General features: G+C 39.0%; 1 non-coding gene across 1 annotated transcript; it reads right to left on the bottom strand.

Annotated features, from left to right (window-relative positions):
• Window positions 4,411–4,482, bottom strand: TRNAC-ACA. The gene has a single exon. It is a non-coding gene; the product is annotated as a tRNA-Cys (tRNA).

Here is a 5,677-nt window from a genome sequence, read left to right as displayed (position 1 = left end):
TGGGCATGAACTCCAGGAGTTGGTGATGGAAAGGGAGGCCTAGTGTCCTGCGATTCATGGGGTCACAGAGTCAGATGCAACTGAGTAACTGAACTGAACTGAACTGAACTGATGGCCCCCTTGCAGGAAGAGGTAGAAGGCTGGAAGTAAATAATGGAAATGCAGCTTCCCCAGTATTACTCCTTCAGATCTCAAACATATTTAAAATATATGAGACCTAAAACTTGGTTGGAAACTCTAGTACTTTTCCGCCTTTAATTCAGGACTTTACATGGATTGCCAAGATGTTTCTAAACTTTGAGGTCAACCCCCCATTAAGTAAAAAAGAAACATTGGTCATGTTCTATGACGCTGGCTCTGTGGTAATTTACTTTAAAATAGACTGGGTCTAGAGGCATCTGTTTAGTATTTGAAATAAACTTATCAAGAATACAAACCTCCAGAGGGTTTTAGTAAGAACTTCAAATATGGTTATCAAAATCAACACCAGATGGTTTCTTTATTAGCTTAAGGATTGTAAGAAATCATTTTTCTCTGGTAAAGTAAATGGAATTCAGATATATTATAGGCTAGAAAGACTGTTAGGGCCTCACCAAACTTGCGTGAACCAGAAGAATGAAGTCAGCAGTATCCTAAATATCCTGATCCTTGGCTCAATCTAGAGCTTTGTTTGGTCCTATGTTCTTCCCACTTCATAGAGGACTGTCATCTGAACCAAACAGAAAGTTAGCACCTAATCATCAGAGTGGTAGTGAATCAGTACCACAAGAACTTCTCTTTAAGATACCCACAGAAATGCCAAAAGTCAGAGAAGTAAGGACCTTCTAAGCTTATAAAACTGCTTCACTGGTGGCTCAGTGGTAATGAATCTGCCTGCCAATGCAGGAGACGTGGGTTCAATCCGCAGGTCAGGAATATTGCCTGGAGAAGGAAATGACAGCCCACTTAAGTATTCTTGCCTGGAAAATCCCATGGACAGAGGAGCCTAGCAGGCTACAGTCCATAGGTCACAGAGTTAGACACAACTTTGTGACTAAGCAACAACAAGCTTATAAGAACAGGTAATAAGATCATTTTTATATCTCCTTACTAATAAAAGTGGAAATGTTTGGCAGTATTTGGCCTAAGACTGTTTTCAATATATTGGGTTGGCCAAAATGTTCATTTAGGTTTTCCTGTAACAGCTTATATAAAACCCAAACCAACTGTTTGGCTAACCCAATAGAATCCCACCTAGTAGAAAGATTGTGGGGAAAATTGGTATATAAGAACTTTGTGAAATTTTAACAAATGGACCTGAATTTTGCTGAAAAGTCAAGCTGGCTAAGATCACTTCACAAAACCAAGACTTTCTGCCTCTAAACAGAAAAACTTGAGCAGCATTTTTCACGACAACACTGGTTCCCTCCCAGTTTGCAGAATCCTTGGCTCTTTGTGCCAACCCCACAACCTCAGTGGGTTCATACACTTTAAGGAAGTGTCTAGCGGTTGAGCTGATGTGAAAGTCTATGACCTTCTAAACCTCCCCTTCATAAAATTTCTAAGCTCTTGGGCGCTTCTTTCTCATCACTCCCCAGGACTTGCTCTACTGTGCTTTGTTTTGGAGAACAGTGTACAAAATTATTATAGCAGCATCTTTAAGCTCTAATCCTCAGCTGTCAGTATGCATAAGAATCAGTTCAAGAACTTTCTAAAAGTGCATGTGCTATTTCCAAACTTTACTGCCTATATTTCACCATATTTGAGGTGGAACCCCCAAATCTGCATTTTTTACTTACACATTCAGGGGACTTGGGTGTAAATGGCCTGAAACTATGGTTGAATAAATGTCTTCAGAATTTCACTTGGGCTTCATTAGCAATAAGGAGGATCATTCCAGTAGAGAAGTCTAATGAGAATGCTTCTGAACAGCTGGCCCTGAAAGTTTAGATATTAATTTGCAGAGCATGAGGTGACCATTCAATGCATGAAGCCCTTATAAGTGTTTATTAAATCTGAAATATATTATGTATTGAATATTATCTGTATTTGCTTTCCTCCCACTATCTAATCCATTTCTTCTCGTATCATTATTCTACTTAGGATGTTGCTTTTCTAAGCCCAACACTAAAATCTATATAATCTTTCCTTTCAAGCATTTGGTTAGGAAATTTTTTGAAGGTTTAAATCTAATTCTGATGTTCCTTTCAAGAAATGGTTCTCAAATATTAGCATGGAAAAATTCACACAGGAAAAAGAAAGATGCTTCCAGAGGTGATGTATCTGGAAGCCTCTATAAAGGCTAAAAAAATAACTGGCTTAAGAGAACCATGAGCGCTACACATACCCCAGGACAAAAGGAGCAACCTGAAGGGACAATACTATATGGGGATCATATAGTACCAGGCCCTGGCCACATAGCACCACCTCCCACTCATGGAGTCATTAAATAGCACCCTATAGCAAGAGTAATCTCTTGTATCAAAATCACCTGGAATTGCTGAAAGAAATACAGATTCCTGGGATACACTCCAGATCTACTAAATTAGAATCCCTGGGGAATAGGCCCCAAAGATGTACTTTAATAAACATCTTTCGTGATCTCAGGCTCCCCTTGTGGCCCAGCTGATAAAGAATCTGCCTGCAATGAGGGAGACCCAGATTCAATCCCTGGATTGGTAAGATCCCCTGGAGAAGGGAAAGGCTACCCAGTTCAGTATTCTGGCCTGGAGAATTCAAGGACTATATAGTCCATGGGGTCGCAAAGAGACACGACTGAGCAACTTTCACTTTCACTTGGTGATCTTTACTGACACTAAAGTTTGACTACAACCCTGAAGGGGACTTCTGCAATCAGATTCACGCCATTCACAAAAATCTCTCCACTGAGTGCCTGTAATTGTACCTATGTGCCTCTTTAAAAGAGTTTTTGTACAGAGAAGTGACAGTTAAGTAGAAAGAAATGAAACAACAGTAAATAGATATAATATTGGGACAAAATGCAAACACCGTAGGAAGCTCTGAGTGAGGAAGATTTAACGATAAACAAGTGATTTATAAAGGTACTGTGGATTAACACACTATATTCTAAATAACTACATTAAAAAGGTAATTGTGCTAAGTGCTAAGTCGCTTCAGTTGTGTACAACTCTTTGAGACCCTATGGACTGGCTCCTCTGTCCATGGAATTCTCCAGGCAAGATTACTGGAGTGGTTTTCCATTTCCTTCTCCAAAAAGAAAAAAAAAAAGATAATTATGGTATTAAAAAGTGCCAAATGCACTTTTGGATGTAAATGGCCTGAAACTATGGTTGAATAAATGTCCAAATAACCAAATGACCAAATTATGCATTTGGGTTTCTCCATAAGATGTTATGGAAAAACTCAAGTGAACTTTTTAGCCAACAAATACTTATTAAATGTTAGGATTCATTTTTTCCTCTGAAAAACTCAGCAAAAATGTTTCATGAGAGCATGGTTATTATGGTGCACTTTCTATTTCTTGTGTTTTGAACTGTTATTGCATATTAAGATTGAGAAGAGATTCTGATACCACTACATCTACACTTTGCACCCGCTGTCTATTGAGATTTTCACAAGAACTAGAAACACATTTCTGAAGGATCTCCCTTAACAACAATGCTATAAATTAAGCAAACAAAATGTTTTAAAACTGGGCTGATCTATCTGCTATTACCATTACTACTGAAAATAATGCCCCAACAAAAGCAGTAACTGAGTTTACTCAGGCATCTTTTCAGGGGGGAAAAGGGGTTCATTTTCAATCCAGAGAATTATTCTATAAACTCTATTCAATAGAACCACACTAGCTCCAGAAAGTTACTTCTGAATGGATGGTGATTTGGGACAGGGGCCTATAAAGTGGGGATGTGGGTAGAACAAATTCTGGATGAACTGAAACAATTTGTATATTGGGATCCTACATAAGTTTTCATTCTTTGTTCCCCCCAAAATGATTCTGCTGCTGCTAAAAAAAAAAAATCTGAAAATATCACATTAAAATTTAATTAAATTTATTAAATTTAATTTAATTACAACAAAACTTTAATTTCAAAGCTACTGTATAACACAGGGAGCCCAGCCTGGTGCTCTGTGACAATCTAGAAGGGTGGGACAGGGTGGGGTAAGAGAAGTTCAAGGGGGAGGAAACATATCTATACTTATGGTTGATTCATGTTGTTGTACACTAGAAACCAATACATTGTAAAGCAATTATTCTCTAGTTAAAAATAAATTTAAAAAATCCTAACTTCATAGAATGGCATTAAAAAAAAAAAAAAAAAAAAAACCCGCTCAGTCGTGTCCAACTCTTTGTGACCCCATGGACTATAGCCTACCAGGCTCCTCAGTCCATGGGATTTTCCAAGCAGGAGTATTGGAGTGGGTTGCCATTCCCTTCCCCAGGGGATCTTCCCAGCCCAGGGATCGAACCTGGGTCTCCTGCATTGTAGGCAGACGCTTTACCGTCTGAGCTACCGGGGAAGCCTATATAAATAATACTTTGTAACAATTAAAGCCTTGGTTTACAACTATATTTATTTCATAGATATTTGTCTTCTTTCTCTATATATGAATATATCTTCAGTTCAGTTCAGTCGCTCAGTCACATCCAAGTCTTTGTGACCCCATGGACTGCAGCAGGCCAGGCTTCCCTGTCCATCACCAACCCCTGAAGCCTACTCAGACTCATATCCATTGAGCTGGTGATGCCATCCAACTATCTTATCCTCTGTCATCCTCTTCTCCTCCTGTCTTCAATCCCAGCATCAGGGTCTTTTCAAATGAGTCAGTTTTTCACATCAGGTGGCCAGACTATTGGAATTTCAGCTTCATCATCAGTCCTTCCAATGAATATTCAGGACTGATTTCCTTTAGGATAGACTGGTTTGATCTTTCGGTCCAAGGGACTCTCAAGAGTCTTCTCCAACACCACAGTTTAAAGCATTGATTCTTCAGTGCTCAGCCATCTTTATAGTCCAACTCTCACATCCATACATAACTACTGGAAAAATCATAGCTTTGATTAGACAGACCTTTGTCAGCAAAGCAATGTTTCTGCTTTTTAATATGCTGTGTATATTGGTCATAGCTTTTCTTCCAAGGAGTAAGTGTCTTTTAATTTCATGGCTGCAGTCACCATCTGCAGTGATTTTAGAGCCCAAGAAAATAAAGTCTCTCACTGTTTCCATTGTTTCCCCATCTATTTGCCATGAACTGATGGGACCGGATGCCATGATCTTAGTTTTCTGAATGTTGAGTTTTCAGTCAACTTTTTCACTCTCCTCTTTCACTTTCATCAACAGGCTCTTTACTTCTTCTTCGCTTTCTGCCATAAGGGTAGTGTCTTCTGCATATCTGAGGTTATTGATGTTTATCTTGGCAATCTTGATTTCAGCTTGTGTTTCATCCAGGCCCAGCATTTTTCTTGATGTACTCTGCATAGAAGTTAAATAAGCAGGGTGAAAATATACAGCGTTGACGTACTCCTTTTCGTATTTGAATCAGTCTGTTGCTTCATGGCCCATTCTAACTGTTGCTTCTTAACCTCCATACAGATTTCTCAGGAGGCAGGTCAGGTGGTCTGGTATTCCCGTCTCTAAGAATTTTCCACAGTTTATTGTGATCCACACAAAGGCTTTGGCGTAGTCAATAAAGAAGTAGATGTTTTCCTGGTATT

The sequence above is a fragment of the Capra hircus genome, chromosome 8, assembly GCF_001704415.2.
Source record: "Capra hircus breed San Clemente chromosome 8, ASM170441v1, whole genome shotgun sequence".
NCBI lineage: Eukaryota > Metazoa > Chordata > Mammalia > Artiodactyla > Bovidae > Capra > Capra hircus.
The sequence above is the reverse complement of the archived record's forward strand: the minus strand, read 5'-3'. Positions and strand labels throughout refer to the sequence as shown.